The 17,831-nt window shown below is 46.7% G+C and overlaps 1 protein-coding gene and 1 long non-coding RNA gene across 18 annotated transcripts in view; one reads left to right on the top strand and one right to left on the bottom strand.

The window, feature by feature from the left end:
- Positions 1 to 17,831, bottom strand: part of AUH (AU RNA binding methylglutaconyl-CoA hydratase) — a 350,873-nt gene that overhangs the window by 203,009 nt on the left and 130,033 nt on the right. For 3 of the 14 annotated variants that reach the window (XR_006709820.1, XR_006709819.1, XR_006709821.1), the window contains exon 7: positions 686 to 881. The exons of the other annotated variants lie outside the window; for them this stretch is intronic. The gene's annotated coding sequence lies outside the window, so the exon portion shown is untranslated. The remainder of the gene's footprint in view (positions 1 to 685; positions 882 to 17,831) is intronic. 14 annotated transcript variants of the gene reach the window in all.
- LOC123592531 overlaps positions 4,301 to 17,831 on the top strand; it is a 38,795-nt gene continuing 25,264 nt past the window's right edge. For all 4 annotated transcript variants that reach the window (XR_006709825.1, XR_006709824.1, XR_006709823.1 and 1 more), the window contains exon 1: positions 4,301 to 4,411. This is a non-coding gene — a long non-coding RNA (uncharacterized LOC123592531). The remainder of the gene's footprint in view (positions 4,412 to 17,831) is intronic.

Raw genomic sequence — 17,831 nt, forward strand, 5'->3', positions numbered from 1 at the left:
AATTTTACAGATTTTAACATGTCTGATGCATCAGAATCAGTGCAGTTCTTATCTTTCTTTATAGACGGTCGACCACCCCATCCTTGGCTGGTGGAACTTAATGAGATTGGCTCTAGCATCCTTCTGATGTGACCGTAACAGTCTTTGGTGACTTCTTGTTGCCCAGGACCACGGAATGTTCCAGGATCATCCTGTAGCTCTCCTCCCCAGGCCCCACATCGACCACTTGGCCCACAGCCCTCTGGGGCTGCGCTGGAAAATCTGACGCTTCCGCTCACATTGTGATCTAGCACACTTAACAACAACCATGCTTTCGAATGCCTGTTCTGTATATTCTCTTAGTGATTCTGTGTTGAGTTTCCAGACTCCGTTCTTCCAACGAATCATGAGTGTGAAGGACGGGTGCTAATGTGAACGTGGGGAGCAAATCCTCTGGCCGTGAGGACTCTGCCATGTGATGCTACCTCAACTTTTTCCCGGTCCACTCTGTTCAATCCAGCCTCTTTCACAAGACCTACAATTTTATTACACGTCCTTGAAACCTTAGAAGTCAATCACAAAGTCTGGGGCAGTTTTCTCAGGGCTGCATCAAGACCACAGATGGCTGCCCTAAGAAGTCAGAACCCAGGTTCCTAATGTTCCTTCTTTGTTGCCCTCCTCCTATGCATTCTGTCCTCCGTGTTACCTCATGGTCCAAGAAGGCTGCAGCAGCCTTGTCATCACGACTGCAAACCAGGCAGAAGGAAGGGCAAGAGAGTGCTGAGTTTTCAGAGCCACTGATGAAGTCCCAGCCAACAACTGTGCCTCCACGTCACTGGCCAGAACTTGGGCACACGTAGTTGCAGGGGCGTGAAAGGTCACCTTCTTGCTCAGGGTTTTGCCTTAGCATATGAAGGAAACCCGGGGCTCTTACTACAAGGCAAAATGAAAACAGGTGTGCACTTAGCAGTTGCTACCTCAAGTGGTAAAAGTGTGTTAATCACATAACAAAATGTTTTCATGTTTACCTATTATTTGGATTGAAAATATATTAGAAATGTTATATTCCATCATTACTCTATTATTTTAAGAAGGTGTCAAGAATTTTTTTCCCCTATGTAATCTCTTCTGGGGTAACACCACTTAAATTTACTTTAAAGGAGCAACCTCTAGATTAGCGATGGCTTAAACACAGCAAGTGTGTTTTGGCCAACAAGGGCAAGAGGCGAAAATTTTCGCCCCGCTCCCCTGTGTTCGTGCTGACCTCCAGTGCCATGGGGAGCTGCTGGCCGCCATCTGGGGGTGCAATCCTTCTCCTCCCAGACCACAGTCCCAAACTCAAAGTCGATAATGAACCAGACACAGATGCTACCTTCCTTTTGTTATATTTACATAATTTAGAGTTTAAAGCAACCTTTATGTGGCATTTCACCACCAAGCATAATGTAATACGTAAAGAACAGCCACAGTTTGCGGATTATAAATTATAGTTTAGTACTATTTACAAGGTAGAAAATGTCAAGTTTTTCTGTTTTTGTTTCTTAAGGTTTTTTTGTTGTTCTCAAGAGTTATGTAGATACCACATTAAGGGCATTTATTGCTATAATGAGAAGGGATCTCAGAATTCTACAAGTAAATATCACTTTTGAATTATGTCTAAACCCCCTCTCAGAAATAGGCAATTAAGGTTACTTTTTCCTTGAACTGTACAAGACACATTGCAGGAGAATGTTAGTTTTGGATTATAATTCCTGTTGCAACTCTGTCAGAGGGCTTTAGGCAAGAGCTTTCTTGCTAGATCTTGGCTACATGTTTACAAAACTGACTTCCTCCTGCTTTCATAATGAAACATCAAGGTCAAAGAGGAATGCACTATGTGAACAAACATGGCGTGTTTACTGGTCTCATGATGGACCATGTCACAATCGTACAAAAACCATAAAAATATTTATCCTTCAATTTGTGACCAACATTTGCAGTGTGGTAAAACCTTCTGTCCTCTGAGGATTTCAATTTTTTTTTTTTTTAACATTTATTCAGTTTTGAGAGACAGAGAGACACAGAGCATGAGTGGGGAAGGGGCAGAGAGAGAGGGAGACACAGAATCGGAAACAGGCTCCAGGCTCTGAGCTGTCAGCACAGAGCCCGACGCGGGGCTCAAACTCACAAACTGCGAAGTCATGACCTGAACCGAAGGTGGACACTCAACCGACTGAGCCACCCAGGCGCCCCTGTTCTCTGAGGATTTTTAGCATGTTGTAAAGTAGTGAGAGAAAACACACGCGCACACACACACACTGGAAGAAGTAAGGGGTAAGTGAGAAGAAAACCCTAAGCAGGGAAAGCCGAGCAAAAACTAACAGAAATACATCAGTTTGGGCTGTATGTGGTTTATCCTAAAGGAGCATTTAGCAAAAGTTAAAAACTTTTCTTTAATGTTTATTTTATTATTGAGAGAGAGAGAGAGAGAGAAAGCATGTGCAAAGGGCAGAGAGAGAGAGAGGGAGACAGAGGATCTGAAGCGGGGTCTGAGCTGTCAGCACAGAGCCCGACGTGGGGCTCGAACCCACGGACCGTGAGATCATGACCTGAGCTTAAGTCGGATGTTTAACCAACTGATCCACCCAGGAACCCCAAAGCTTAAAACTTTTAAGAACTGGGTCAGGGAAGAAAGGCTGGGTATCAAAAATAGTTTTCCAGAGCCAATTAAGCTGACTGGCGACAAATTAAAACCTTTGTGATAAAGCTTTCATTAATATGCATTCTAGAAAGCTTTCCTGAAAATTAAGTCCATCACTGTTAGAGACACAGAGATGCAAAGGTTTTTTTCATGAAGAAAAAAATTACAGGGGCGCCTGGGTGGCTCAGTCGGTTGAGCGTCCGACTTCGGCTCAGGTCACGATCTCACGGTTCGTGAGTTCGAGCCCCGCGTCGGGCTCTGTGCTATCAGCTCAGAGTCTGGAGCCTGCTTCGGATTCTGTGTCTCCGTTTCTCTGTTCCAACCCCGCTCATGCTCTGTCTCTCTCTCTCTCCTTCAAAAATAAATAAAAACATTCAAAAAATTATAAAAAAAAGAAAATTATGCTTCTTTTCAGTGTTTACGTGCAATTTTTCCAACCGATATTTGAAGCACGAGTTTTTTTTTAACTTTTAAAGACCGTGTCGTGTACAGCAGACGAAACGCAAGAGCTTACTTTGCGAAACCAACTGAAGACGACCACGGCGGGCACCCGCCCGCGTCGGGCCGCCGCGGGCCCCTCCGCTCCTCGCGACAGCCGCGGGGGCTCTGAGCCCGGGCGCTGGGCCTGAGGCAGGGGCGGCTCCGAGGGGCGGCGGGCGCTTCCACCCCCGCACGCGTCCCGGAACGCGGCGCGGACGAGCGGCCGGCAACCGGCTCCGGCCAGAGCGAGGAGGTGCCGGCCCGCCAGCCGAGTCACGCGCGGAGCGACGGAACAAAGAAGGGAACGGCCGGGCTCCCCCACTCGGGCGGGACTTCGGGCAAGCCCGCCAACAGCCGCGCGGCCCGACAGCGCCACCCGTGCCGGCGTGTGTCGGGGCTGCCCCAGATGGGAGTCGCCCGCCACCCAGCGCGCCGCCGCACTCCAGACGTGACGTGACGTGACGTGACGTGACGTGACGTGACGTGACGGGCGCGGCCGAGGCTCGAGGCGCCGTCCGTCTCCGTCCGACTTGAAACTGCACCCGCGGTCCGCAGCCACGGCCCTGGACCGCGCGGGTCAGGCTCCCCTGTCCCTTCGGCCTCCCGGGAGCCCCTCTTCGGTCGCGACGCTTGTTTCGGTTGCAAAACCCAAGAGACCGTGATAGGATCTGCGGCTCACTTTGCACGGGCACGGCGCCTTCGGCAGCAGGGCGGCCGCGGCACGGACACCCGGTCGGCACGACTCCTGCCCGCCCCCACCCCCCTCCCCCCACGGCTCGCCCGGCGGGCGGGAGGACGGGGCTTCGCACAAAGGGAGAAACGAGGCAGCCCACGCCCAGCGACGGTCTCGGTAGTGGGAAGGGAGACGGCCAGAGACTAAACGATCCTCCCACCTGCAAGAAAAGTGGGTGTCTGCAAACCGGACGGAAACACCACAGGTCCGCCTGAAGTTAAACCCGGGGACGGCTCAGAGAAAACGAAGGCCGCGGAAAGAAGCGAGCCAGCGGACTCTTCCGTCCGCTGACGTCCACACACGTATCAAACTACTACTCTTGCGGGAACAGAAGTCTCCCTAGGGTGAATATTCTGTGCTATCCGTCATAGGACGCTGCAACCGTTGTACAGGGTTACGTCTTCTCTGCTTCAATGGCTAATTATACAGACGATATATTATATAAGATAAATACAGTCGGTTCAAGTCATGCGAGTGCAAGTACATCACAAGGATTACAGCTGGGCTGCGTATCCCTTCCTTTCTGAGACCACTCACAGGTATGTAATTATGGCGTCAAGTGAGAACACACACGCATGTATGTACAGACATGGCCACCCTAATGAAAACTCCTGGCTTTCTTTAACGTAGCGATATTTACTAAAAATACAACGTGTCATGTTTACCCCCTGCGGTGAGCCACGTGATTTCTGAAATAAGATACCAAATTTAATGGTTTGCTATCTATAGATACCACTAAATTCCACCTCTTTTTGAGTTGTATTTACCATATTATGCTTTAAAACAAACCTCATAAACATGGAAAACAGTTACGTGATAATATTCCCTAAGGCAAAAGAATGGCAAATGTGGCGAAGCATAAACCACGCGGTCTGTGCTTTAGAAGAGACTGTTTCATTTCCGCCACCGATTCCATAAGAACTACGGTTGAAAGTTAAATGCATGTTCCAAGTTACCGGAGAACTCAGTGGCTTAGAACAGCAAGCATTTAGTCGTGTGCAGTTTCTGTGGGTCAGGAATCCAGGCATCGTCACGTGATCACGTGGTAGCAACGGCCCCGGGTGTCTAGGCTCACTCGAGCCACTGCTGGCCTGTGGGTCCCGCTCCCCAGCGGCCACTCCGTGGGGCTTCCTCTCAGCCTGGCAAGTGGCTCTCCCAGGGTGACAATTCCAGAGAGCAGACACAAGACGGACCTGGGAGGCGATTTCCCATGCCTTCTGCCACATTCTTTGGGCCATCGATACGCCCAGGCCTCACGAGGGAAGGGGCCCCACGTGGAGTGGGCACTTAGAGGCTGCCAAGCACAGGCACGAGGCTCAAGTGCACAGCCCGTGATGTAAAAGCCATCTCTTCTTCTGCCCATCTGCCCATGAGCCACAGGCGCATTTTTCCAGAGCACATTCACGCGGCATTTTCCAAAACTCTAAAATCGTCCTCCAGTCTTTCAAACTCAAGGAAGAGATGAACAGAACATGTTAACCATTATCTTTAAAAAATAACAAAGGGGGCAAAGTGGAGAGAGTATAATATGGAAGACGTTCCTTCTGGAAAGCTCGTCCCGTGAAAAACAGTCTTTGCCAACTACGGTCAGAAGTAGAGCGAGTGACACCCACACATCACCGGTGCTTCTAGCCTTCCTAAAAAGTGTTAATTTAACTGTATCGACAAAAAGAGAGGACGCTCTGGTGTTTCCTACAAATTGCACCTTGACCACTTCATTAGATGAGGGTCTCAGAAAGGGCTGAGGACACAAGAATCCTCAATGTGCACACGTTTTCTCTCTGGATAAAGGACCCTGTAAACTCTTATTGATAAATGAAACAACATACACAAATATTTGACAAAATGACTAAATAATGGAGTGGGCACAAAGATCCGAATACTTTGTTTTCCCTCATCAAAAGCAGGTCACATGGTAAAAATTTAAAGATTCCGGCACAGCAGAACCATGATTGATGGAATAAATAACCACATTTAGTGAGAACACATCAGGCACTGCGTAATTTAACACATCCTTACTTACTTTCGCAAGAATCCCAAGGCCGCAACGATCATCAGTCCTCATCTGACAAATGGGAGGACCAAAGGCTCAGGAGGGTAACTCATGCCCACTAGGCAGAGCAGTGGGTGAACGAGGGGAGTCTGGTCCTGCGGCCCACCTGCTTCTCCCGACGGCGAGCCGCCCCCTCTCCGAGACAGAAGAGGCACGGCTCCTCGAAGAGCTAACTGTGGCAGGGCAAAGTCTTGGAGGGAGTTAGCACAGGAACGCACCTGGATGACCGGAAGGAAGGAAAGACCAGCTGCTGGTACCAGGCCGTGACCGATGGCAGGGAGCGTCAGAACAAGAGTGCACGGTGGTCAGTTCCCACCACACCGTGCTGCCGCAGGGAAACGGATTTCTGTCAAGGTCCCTGGACCGAAGGCTCGGGCCCTCCTTCCACCTAGGTACGGCCCCCTCCCCTTGTGCGGCCGACGCGGGCCCGCCGCCACCTGACCCTGCGGGCCTCAGGGCTCTCCCAGCAGGAAGAGGCCAGATGCCCGGGACCGGTGGGGGTGAGCATCGGCACACATCCAGCGAGGAGGGTGCTGGGCCAGCGCGGCCAGCCCTTCACCCCTGCACTTTGAGGTCCCCTGGGAGGAACAGCCTCTTCTTTTTCCATTTTGAACAGAAAACAAACAGCAAAAGAAAACAGACATGGTGTTTCACAGTGGCTGAAACCATGAAGATAACTAATTAGCATTATTACTCCTTATCGGGAGAACAGCCAAGCGGTCCGTGAAATGACGGTACAGGAAGATTTTGTTACTTAGGGAACCAGTTGACAACTGTTTCCTATTAACAAAGGGGAATGAGCCATTCTTGAGCGCGTATCCGAGGAGGATGAAGCAACTCTGACTTACTGGAAACACATTATTTTTGTAAGATGTATCCAATACCCGGTTCGGGTTCTCGTAACTCTAACTCCTGCTGCGAGACAGAAATCCTGTCGGAAACAAGCAACCTTCTCCCTACACCCGAAACAAAATAAAACAAACCCCCTACCCAGCGACCACAACCCCTTCCTCCACCAGCAACAACTACCCACAGCACATCGTAGCAGTTCACGTGCGTTTGCCCACAGCTCTGACGTTGCCGTGTTCGGCTGGGCTAATTCATAACAATTATCTGTTACGTATTTTCCCAACGTTCGTTGTATCGTATTAACAGAATACCAATTAAAATGACAAAACCGTCACAATAAAATGTTGGGGTAACACCCCAACACCACACCCACAGACTTCCTGGTTACGCGCGACGCTCCTGGTCGCTGGCTTGCTCACAAATGCACAGAAACGTCAGGTGCAGGTTTAATCCAGAGGGTTTTATATATTTATTACAGGTTCGTACTTTAAAGTACACTGAAGGGGCGCCTGTGTGGCGCAGTCGGTTAAGCGTCCGACTTCAGCCAGGTCACGATCTCGCGGTCCGTGAGTTCGAGCCCCGCGTCGGGCTCTGGGCTGATGGCTCGGAGCCTGGAGCCTGTTTCCGATTCTGTGTCTCCCTCTCTCTCTGCCCCTCCCCCGTTCATGCTCTGTCTCTCTCTGTCCCAAAAATAAATAAACGTTGAAAAAAAAAAAATTTTTTAAGTACACTGAGGCTCAGATGGATGTAAAATGTATGTGAAATTAACTTGGCTAAATGCCGATGCTCTTTCCTTTTCTCCCCAAGCCTCACAGCTGGCTTCCCGGGTACGCTGCCGAGGACGTAGGTGAAGTCCCCAGAGAAGATGGGCTAGCGGCTCCCCTCACCCTCTCCCAGAGTCCTGCTCATTACACACCGCACACGGGAGGCTCCGGAGGGGCAAGCCTGTCCTCTCCCCCTTCCGGTAGAACACGCGGACGGCACTTTCAGACACGACAGCAGTTAATTACTGCCCTCCTAGAGAGAACAAAGTTCTTTTACAATCGTGTGAAATACGGCTTTATGTCAACAATGGATTGACAAAGATGTTCCTTGGAGAACATCTAAGTCGGAGATGCAAACATTAAAACTAGGCCATTTCGTCAGTATTTTAAATGGAAAACTCTTTAAACACTGGAAACATCATATGCATTGATAACACATTTCAAATACATACAGCAGAATTTTCTAGGACAGATATTTGGCTAGCTCACGGCTAACTCCTAGACTCTTTCTTTAAAACCAAGAGAAGTTAGTGGAAAGCTCAGTGAGGGGGCAGAAAACGTGAGGGGAGAACAGCACTGAGGCAGAAGCAGCACCACCACCTTACGGCGTGATCACGGCACAGCAGGCCAGGGACGCACACGACACACATCACCTGCAGGCCACGCAGCCCACAGCGGTACACGGGCGGGACGGCCTCGGAGCTGTCACAGCCCCTCTTCCGCATGAGCACAGGAGTGTGAAGGCAGCCCCATGACAAATTAAAAAGCGGAAACTTTTTGAGAGCCAGGCCGCTCTTCTCAGCTGCCTGTCCCACAGAGCAGTGAGATGCCACTCTGACTTGCATCTGAGGAGAGAAGCAATCTGGAGGCAGAAGGCAGAAATGATCCTGATTACCTAACCAGTAATTACCTTCAAAGACCCACAAGAATTCCATGAAAAAAAGGCAAATGTGAACATAAAGGAAACAAGATCAGAGGGGTCAGGATAAGTGAGTGGGAGAAGTGCCCAAAGGAGCGGTTTACAGAATCCCTACAGGGAACAAACATCGGCCCTAAAGAGCAGCAACCTGGTCCCGTGTGACTTACAGGTATTAGCACATCAAGTCCTTCCCACCCCTTAGGAAGCAGGACCCTCAGCACCCTTCATGCAGACAGGGAAACAGGCCCCAAGTGAGGGTCAGCAGACACGGGGCCAGCACGCGACCCCAACTGGCTGCTCCCCCTGCCCCCCTCATTCCAAGGCTCCCCAGCCCTGCCCTCCCGGCACACACACGCGCACACCATGGAATGTGCCCATCCTTTTTATTTTTTAATGTTTATTTATTTCTGAGAGAGAGAGAAACGGAGCATAAGCCGATGAGGGGCAGAGAGAGAGGGAGACAAAATCCGAAGCAGGCTCCAGGCTCTAAGCTGTCAGCACAGAGCCCGACGCAGGGCTCAAACTCACAAACCACAAGATCATGACCTGAGCTGAAGTTGGAGGCTCAATCAAGGGAGCCACCCAGATGCCCCGCCCATCCTTTCTATCTCAAGCTGCCAACAGTGATACAGGGGCCGCAGGTGGGACACCTTGGGGGGCAGGGGATGGGGCATGAGCAGAGCCCTGCCCTCTGTCCCTAGGTGGGGAACAAGTGATAAAACGGAAACAGGTATGGCCCTGATAAGGGGGGAGGGGAGCCTGGGGAAGGCCTTCTACACAGCTGCAAGCGGACCACCTCCAGCCCCTGGGGGGTGAATCCTGCCACCCCTGCTCCCTCCTCCCATGCTCTCGGATGACAGGAGCACAGGCAATACTCAGCCCTCAACACAACAGTCCCTCGCTGTGCAGCGCCCCTCCCTGTGCAGGGCAACAATCCCAACAGAGGCTCCCGGGCGATGAAAGAGACCCGGCATGGTAACGCCACAGAAACCCGCCAGCCTCCTCGCTCCTCCAGGCAAACCACACAAGCCACCCGCGGAGGACAGCAAAAGCACGGGGCGTGCCTGAGACACCACTCTTCAAGGAAGGAAGCCCAGTGCAAGAACTAATGGGAAAGTTCCCATAATTTAGACAAGACGTGAAATCAATACATGAGACTCAAAGGGGCAAAGATAAATCAGGAGACCAGAACGTAAAGGAGCCCTGCAGCTAAGAAAAGCGCTAAGGACCAAAATATAACACTACTCCAGAACTCACACAGGAGTCAGCAATGGCACAGCATGAAAGGAGCAAGGCGGAAGGCATCATGCTGAAGGCAAAATGCTGGCAAAAGAAGGTACGACACGCACCTGGGTAAGTTCGAGGCTGAGCAAACACGGGGCAGACGGCTGTTCCTCAAGGAACGCAAGCCGCCAGGGCTGAGCACCAAAAGCCTCGGGAGGGGGACAAACCTGAAGGCTGGGAAGAGGCTGGGCCCCTCTCCATCCATGCCAGCAACCGCCTCCCTGAATTCTCACCTGAGGGATGCGCCAGCCCCACTCCGGCTGGGTTCACCCATCTCCCCGGCTCCTCCCGTCCGTCCCCCCAACCCGGTCCTTCAGCCTCCTCATCCTCCGCAGTCTGGTCTTCCTGCCGCTGGAGGTCTTCAGCCACATCCGGGTGGGGACGGTGATCTCCAGCCTCCTACTTAACCTTGCCGTTCCCTTAGTCGTTCTCTGCATGCAACCCTCTTGTGCGCCCTGATGCCGCATCTGCATTGAGGCACGCGGCTGCAGGAAATCTCGAGGTCTGGGGAATGAGGCCGCCCGGAGCTCAGCCCAGGGCCAGGGCACAACCCTGGCCCAGGAAGCCCTGGAGAGTACTGAACTCTCCTGCAACCCTGACCGCTCGACCCTGGTGGCACGGCCCCTGTACCCCGTGTCTACAAGGCGGCTCTCCTCTCCAGCCCTCACGTAGGCACTCAGCAACACTACAATTCACGGCTTCTCCATCCGCACGGGTCCTGTCTACTTCCCGCACCCCCTTCCCCATCCGCCCACAACGCTGGTCTCAGAACGAGGCCACACTCCTCATTTGAAAGGAATCCCTCTATTTCCTCCAGGATCGGAGACGTTGGATCGCCGTATTGTTTTTATTCTCTCGGTATTGTGGACCCCTCCTGCTTACGGGGTCTACTTTTTCTGCTGGTGAGTCCTTTCATTTCACTGACACACTGGCTCTTTACAGGGCACCCAGCAAACACTTAAAGTACAATGGCACAAATCAGCATTTCAGAAATAGTGCTTGCCTGTCTACTGACGGCAACATCACACATTCCCTTTTCCCTCCTTTTATTGTTTTCTTCATTGAAGTCAGAGACATACAATGTTATGTCACTTTCAAGCATGCAACATCATGACTTAACGTTTACACACGCGATGAAGCGATCACGATAGGTCTAGTGACCATCCATTACCATACGTAATTATTATATCGTTATTGATGGTTTTCTCTGTGCTGTACGTAACACCCCATGACCTACTTATTTTATAGCTGGACGTTTATACATCTGCATCCCCTTCACTGACTTCATCCCTTCTCCCACTTCCCACTGCTGAGAACCACTCATTTGTTCTATTCGTGAGTCTGTTTGTTTTGTTTGTTCATTCGTCTTGTGCCTTAGATTCAACATCTAAGTAAAAGGCAGATGTCTTTCTCTAACTCTGACTACTTAGCATAATACCCTCTAGGTCCATCTGTGCTGCCACAAATAACAAGATCTCATTCCTTTTTATGGCTAATAGCCAGTGTTTATCCATTCATCTATTGGTGAACTTTATCCATTCATCTACTGATGGACACTCGAGTTGCTTCCATATCTCAGCTATTGTAAATAATGCTGCAACAAACACGGGAGTGCAGATACCTTTCTAAATTGGTGTTTTCATTTTCTTTGAATGCCCACGAGTGGGATTATTGGATCATATGGTATTTTTAATTTTTAAAGGAACCTCCATACTGTTTTCCACACTGGCTCTACCAATCAACATTCCCATTAACAGTGCAGGAAGGTTCCCTTTTCTCTTCGACACTACCCATGGTGACACATGTGAGGTGTATCTCATTGTGGTTCTGATCTGCATTTCCCTGATGATGAGTGATGTTGAGCACATTTTCACGTATAGATTGGCTATCTGTTGGTCTACTTTAGAAAAACGTCTACTGAGGTCTGCTGCCCATTTTTTAATTATATTGTTGCTTTGGTGTTGAGCTGTATGAGTTTATATATTTTGGCTATTAACCCCTTAGGGAATATATCATTTGCAAATATATTGTACCATTCAGTAAATTGGCTGCCTTTTCATTTTGTTGATGGTTTCCTTTACTGTGCAAAAGTGTTTTGTTTTGACACAGTCCCAATCGTTTATTTTTGCTATTGTTGCCCTTGTCCAAGGAGACAGATCCAGAAACATTGCAAAGACTGATATCCAAGACGTTAGAGCCCACGTTTCCTTTTAGGAGTTTCAGAGGTCTTAACATTTGGGTTATTTTTCTGTATGGGGTAAAAAAAAAAAAAAAAAAAAAAAAAAAAGTGGTTCAGGTTCATTGATTTACATGTAGCTATCCAGTTTTCTCAATACCACTGGTTGAAGAGGCTGTCATTTCCCTATTGTATATTGTCACTGATTAACTATCCCCTTTGTCATAGATTAATTGACTACAAAAGTGTGGCTTTGCTCTGGTGTCTCTATTAAGTCCCACTGATCTATGTGTCTGTTTTTGCACTGGTACCATTCTGTTCTCGATTACTGTAGCTTTGTAGCATATCATGAAATCAGTAGGTGTGAGGTCTTCAGCTTTGTTCTTTCTCAAAATTGCTTAGGCTATCTAGGGTCTTTTCCAGTTTTATACAAATTTCAGGACATTTGTTCTAGTTCTGTGACAAATGCTGTTGTTACTTTAATAGGGATTGCATTAAATCTATAGATTGCATTGGGTGTATGGGCATCTAACAGTACTAATTCTCCCAATCCACAAACATGGTATGTTTTTCCATTTATCTGTGTCATTTTCTATTTTTTTCATCAATGTCTTCGAGTTTTCAGAGTATAGGTCTTTCACCTTCTTGGATAAATTTATTCCTAGGTATTTCATTCTTTTTTGATGCTATTGTAAATGGGACTCTTTTCTTGATTTTTCTTTATACTGGTTTATTATTAGTGTATATATTTGCAACAGATTTCTGGATATATATTAGTTTTGTATGCTGCAACATACATTTATTACTTGTAATAGCATCTTGGTGGAGTCTTCAGGGTTTTCTATATATATTATATAGATATAGATATAGATATAGATATAGATATAGATATATAAATATATAGATATATAGATATATGTATATATATATCATGTCACTTGGAAACAGTGACAGTTTGACCTCTTCCTTACTAATTTGGATGCCTTTTATTTTTCTTGTCTAATTGCTGTGGCTCGTACCTCTAGTACTGCATTGAATAAAAGTGGCAAGAGTAGGCATTCTTGTCTAGTTGCTAATCTTAGAGAAAAAGTTTTCAGCTTTTAAACACTGAATATGTGTAGCTGTGGGTTTGTTCATATATAGCCCTTTATTATATTGAGGTATCGTTCCTTTACATCCAGTTTGCTGCGTTTTTAGCATAAATGGACACTGACTTTGTCAAATGCTTTTTTGCATCTATGGAGGTGATCAGATGGTTTGTGGCCTTCATTTTGTTAATGGGGTATATCATGCTGATTAGTTTGCCTACATTAAACCATCCTTACATCTCTGGGATAAATTCCACTTGATAGTGGCATATGGTCCTCTGACTATATTGAATTTGGTTTGCTATCATCAGAGATATTGGCCTATAATTTTTTTTTTTTAATGGTGTGTTTGGTTTTGGTATCAAGGTAATGTTGGCCTCATAGAATGAATTTGGAAGTGTTCCTTCCCCTTCAATTTGTTGGAACAGTTTGAGAAAAATAGGTTAACTGTTCTTTGACCGTTTATAAGAATTCAATGGTGAAGGTAACTAACCCTAAACTTTAGTTTGTTGGGAGTTTTTATTACTGATTCAATTTCACTACTAGTAATTCATCTATTCTGATTTTCCATTTCTTTCTGATTCAGTCTTGGAAGATTGTAGATTTCCAGATTTCCAGGAATTTACCCATTTCTTGTAGGCTGTCCAACTGTTGGGTCACAATTGTTGGTAGTTGTCTCATGATCCTTTGTTTCTGTGGTGTCAGTTGTAAACTTTTCCTCTTTCGCTTCTGATTTATTTGAGTTCTCTCTCGTTTTTTCTTGATGAGTCTAGCTAAAAGTTTATCAATGTTGCTTATCTTTTCAAAGAACCAGTTTTTAGTATCATTTATATTTTCTATTGTATTTTTTGTCTGTATTTCTTTCTTTGCACGCTCATCTTTATTACTTTCCTCTCCCCCTTCTACTAACACTGGGCTTTTTGTTCTTTTTCCATCTCCTTCAGGTGTAAGATCAGTTTGAGATTTTTCTTGTTCATCAAGGCAGGCCTGTCTCGCTATAAACTTCCCTCTTAGAACTGCTTTTACTGCATCTTGCTATCTTGGAACATCGTGTTTTCATTTTCATTCATCAAGGCCTTTTTTATGTCATCGATTTCCTCATTGAGCAACTGGTTGCTCAGTCTCTATGTGTTTGTTCAGCCTCTATGTGTTTGTGTTCTTTCCACGCTTTCCCTGTTACTGATTTCTAGTTTCACACTGTTGTGTCCTGAAAAGATGCTGGATAGGATTTCAGTCTTTAATTTATCGAGACTTGTTTTGTGGCCTAATGTGATCTACCCTACAGAACGTTCCATGTGCACTAAAATACTATATATTCTGTTGCTTCTGGATAGGATGTCCTGTATATATCTATTAAATCCGTCTGGTAAAATGTGTTGTTCCAAGCCATTCCTCCCTTATTTTCTGTCTAGATTTTCTGTCTAGATAATCTGATCCACTGATGTAAGTGGGCTATGAAAGACTCTTACTATTATTGTATTGCTGTCATTTTCTCCCTTTATGTCTACAACATTTGCTTTGTGTGTTTAGGTGGCCCTGTGTTGGATATAGAGATATTTACAATTGTCATATCCACTTTGTTAGATTGACTCCTTTATCTTTATGTAATGCTGTCTCTTGTTAGTTTTTGTCTTAAAGTATGTTTTGTCTGATATAGGTATTACTACCCCAGCTTTTCTTTTCATTTCCATTTGCATGGAGTATCTTTTTACAACCCCTCACTTTCAGTCTGTCTTTGGGTCTGAAGGGAGTATGGTAGGAAACATATGATGGGTCTTACTTTTTTATCCATTCGATCGCCCTCTGTCTTGTGTATTATTTACTCTCTTTACATTTAAAGTAATTATTGATTAGGTATACTTATGACCATTTTGTTCACTGCTTTCTGGTTTTTTATAATTCGCTGTTCCTTTCTTCTTCTCTTGCTCTCTTCTGATTTGATGACATTCTTTATTGTTATGTTTAGATTGTTCTTTGTGTAGCTATCATAGGTTTCTGGTTACGTGAGATTCATGTAACACCCTATGTATACAGCAGTCTATTTTAAGTTGATGTGGCTTCGGTTCAAACACATTCTAAATGCACTACGTATTTTCTCCAGGTCTGTGGTATCCTTCCTTCTTGTGGGCTGGACATGGGTCCCAATCAGACCTCAACTCTGCCTCTCCTGCCCTCCTTGCTGTGGCCTTTTCTTTGTATGTCAGTCCCTGGAAGAGCTGTTCAGGTCCTTCTGAAGGAGAGATGCTCTGTATGTTGTCTGCAGCCTCGCTGTGTCCGTGAGGGCAAGTGAACTCAGGATCCGACTGTGCCATCGACTGGGAATCTCACACGTTCTCATTTAAGTAAGCTGATTTGAGAAAAACTAACTTTACCCATTTTATTATTTTCGGTGTAGTAAATGATTTGTCATTGTAACAAGACACATGAGATACTTCTGGTCGAAAAAGCCTTCATTTTAGGGAAAGGAAAAAATGTGCTATAGAATAGATGGCGATTTTTCATTTTTAACATAACATTTTAAGTTATATTTCTCAAGTAATTCTGAAAAGTTTCCCTCAAAACAAAGTAACACATCAATTTTGGATTAAAACCAAGAATGGTGTGTGTGTGTGTGTGTGTGTGTGTGTGTGTGTGTGTGTATATTTTTTTTTTTTTTTTTTTTTTTTTTTTGAGAAGAAAAAGACCAGACTGCAGCTGCTGTCCTCCCTGGCCCTGAGTACAAGGGCTGCACTGGGGCCCCCGCCCCTGGCCCCGGCAAGGACAGTCAGGTGAACTGCATTAGTCAGTGGTGCAAACAGCAGGGGCTTCACCAACACCTACAGGTCTCCACCTACACTCAGAACAGGCCCTAACCAGCCAGCCTGCAGGAGGAGGAAGGGTGGGGGAAAGGCTGAGTTATGGTAGTTATCCCAGGGGTCCATCTTGGGCCAGCCACATGGGCCGCCACCAGATAGGTGAGCGGGCCACCCAGGAGGACCAGACCTGCTCGATGGGCCCAGCCTAAACCGCTCCTGTATACGCACCAGATCTAAGTAAATGGTGGTTGATTTAGAGCCACTGACTCTAGGAGTGGACTGTTAAACAGTAATATGGTGGCAACAGATAGCTGGAGCACTGACAAAATGCCTCAAAGGGAACAATGACTAGAAACAGAAAGACACAAGTGTACTGGTATGTTCTGCAACGTGTCCTGAGAACACAGACAATCCACAACGAGCAAGGGAAGTTTTTGATCCTTCGTATCAGAATCCAGTACATGAAACAGACAGACGCTGTAAGGACACAGATGAGGCCCGTCTGCTGCCTGCTTCAAACACTGTTGTGGCGGGATGCAGCCACGCCCACCCTGGTGTGTGGTCTAGGGCAGCCCCACGCAGCAGCCGTGGAGATGAGGAGTTGGTCCCCCAACTACTAACGGCCCCACAGCCTGACAAATTTACCAACCGGTCCTTTATAGAAAGTTTCCCCACCCTGATACAGATGATGGGAAAAATACAAATAACAAGTTTGATCTAAAGAACCCTGCACCCCATCTTACTTTCAAATATTTGGGCAACATGCATGAATGCTAACTGTGCCCTCGGTCAGAGAGAAAACCTCCGCAACGACAAAGTAACTTATACTAGATAATCTGTCCACAAAGTAACGGAGACCAGATATCAAACAAAAATAGTCTCTAAAGCTATGTTTCCACATTAAAAACATACACAGGCACCTGGGTGGCTCAGTCAGTTGAGCATCCAACTTTGGCTTAGGTCATGATCTCACAGTTCATGGGTTCGAGCCTGGCGTCAGGCTCTGTGCTGACAGCTCAGAGCCTGGAGCCTGCTTCGGATTCTGTGTCTCCCTCTCTCTCTGCCCCTCCCATGCTCACACTCTGTCTCTCTCTCTCTCTCTCTCTCTCTCTCAAAAATGAATAAACATTAAAAAAAATTTTTTTTAATCTACAAATAAGCTAAATGACAAATAAGTATACTAAATAAAACAGTCAAAACACAGATACAATTTCTAAACAAGTGACTTATAACAAAGTACCTAATATGGTAAATATCTCAATCCTAAAATTTCTATGTTTAATGAAAAGCAAAAAAGTCTAATAAGTTGAATACAGTTTTGAAATAAGACATTTGGATCAGACAATTTTCCCTTTGAAAACAAACAAAAGGAATGCTGGGTTTCAAGATTAAAGAAAAAAAATGTGTGTGTGTGTGTGTGTGTGTGCATTTATATACATATATATATATATATAATAAGCACTAGAGATCTGAAAGAACGGCCATTTTACAGATGAAACCAGAAATCACCTAAGTAGGCAGAATACAGGAACCCCTCAGTCACGAACGCCCCAGGCGAAGTCACACGTACTGAACCCTGGCTCTTGATCCAGGTTCCAGGGCCACCAGGTTGGAGGAAAGGAGTCAAGAGCTAGAGCCTGATCCAGGTGGGGAGGCTAAAGGAGACCCACCCATCGTGCAGGACTACAGAGGCTCCGTTCTAGGAAGGTAAACCAGATCTCCAACCTCACAACCACAAAGCACTGCATAAAAGGCTGTCCTCGTGCTAAACAGAGCCAGAGGAGGGCTAAAAAGAAAGAGGAAAACTGGGGACTTACAGCCACAGAACTGCAACTGTGTAGTTCTGCCTCCCAGCATCACAGAACCTGGGCACCCAGGGACCCTGAAGAACTGATGAGAAATCCAACTAGCCCTGCCCTTGGGCCAAGAGCAGAACAGATACAAACCTCTCCGGGGCAGGGCACATTCAACCCTAGTCAGAGCGCCTACAGGTAAATTTTCCCAGGAATGACCGCCACACAAAGATACTCA

Source organism: Leopardus geoffroyi, chromosome D4 (genome assembly GCF_018350155.1).
Source record: "Leopardus geoffroyi isolate Oge1 chromosome D4, O.geoffroyi_Oge1_pat1.0, whole genome shotgun sequence".
Classification (NCBI taxonomy): Eukaryota; Metazoa; Chordata; class Mammalia; order Carnivora; family Felidae; genus Leopardus; species Leopardus geoffroyi.